The sequence below is a fragment of the Prinia subflava genome, chromosome 7, assembly GCF_021018805.1.
Source record: "Prinia subflava isolate CZ2003 ecotype Zambia chromosome 7, Cam_Psub_1.2, whole genome shotgun sequence".
Taxonomy (NCBI): domain Eukaryota; kingdom Metazoa; phylum Chordata; class Aves; order Passeriformes; family Cisticolidae; genus Prinia; species Prinia subflava.
In genome coordinates this window covers 30187544-30188595 of record NC_086253.1, presented here as the reverse complement: position 1 = coordinate 30188595, position 1052 = coordinate 30187544, and the positions used below count along the sequence as shown (strand labels likewise).

The 1052-nt window shown below is 35.2% G+C and overlaps 1 protein-coding gene across 1 annotated transcript in view; it reads right to left on the bottom strand.

The window, feature by feature from the left end:
- Positions 1-1052, bottom strand: part of ZDHHC2 (zinc finger DHHC-type palmitoyltransferase 2) — a 57598-nt gene that overhangs the window by 9711 nt on the left and 46835 nt on the right. The window lies entirely within an intron of this gene.

Below are 1052 nucleotides of genomic sequence, written 5' to 3'. Positions count from 1 at the left end.
CTGGAACAGAATATTATTCACAAAACACATTATTTGAATCAAAGAATATGTAAATATTATGTTATTGTAACAGGTCTCATCAACTTGAAGGGGAAAGTGACTTACAAAAGAATAACAATCCCACCCTGAAGAGGAACCCAGTAAGATTATTCACAGATATGTTATTAATCTACTTCAGGATGACAGTGGTAAGTACAGTACACAGCAAGCAGGACACCAGTTTATAAAATGACACAAGCTATTTTACAGTACTTCCAGATACAAACATAATTAAAAATCAATTCTCTATTACATTAGTGTAAACTACATCTGGCACTTTTGGTAATTAGTCCTCTGCTATAATACAAAGGATTACAGGATACAGGATATTGAAACAGATCCTTTAGTGGGACAAATTCTAATTCTAGCACATTGGCAGGGGCTATGGGCTGTATTTTTCATATCTAAGATGAAATTACTTGGTTTTGTTGTGATGACTTCAGCAACTCTACTAAAAGTATTCTATTCAATCCCTAGGAAAAAAATATTACTCATATATTGACAATAATGTAAGGAAGTTAAATGCAAAGTAGCTAAAAGAAGTTTTTATATACTGGCTCTTATTTCAGCAATTGTATGTCACATAAATGTAGACAGTAATCTATCTTTTTTGTTACTTCTCCAGAAAATTTTAACTGCCACACAGAAATATCTCAGAGCTCAGGGTACAACCAATCTGGTGCTTATGCTCATGCCAGAGAATTACCAGTCCTTCTGAAAGTGCATGAATCCAAGTGAGGCAAAACCAATTTCCAGGAGCCCCTTTATGTGGCTTCAGAGTCACTCTTTGGAATGTAACCTCCTCTGAAAGTAGTCTCTCTTTAAAAAGCCATGTTTCAAAGTGGATGCTTCCAAAAAGAAAAAACAACACCAAACAAAGCCCCCAAACCCCACTGAGTGAAATAATCAGACTGCAAACACAACTCTTTCTCAGACTGGACTAAAAGAAGAAAACAATTAAGAAAGATTACAAGATGTTTATCAAGCTGAACTGGTGGGAAAACCTACCCACT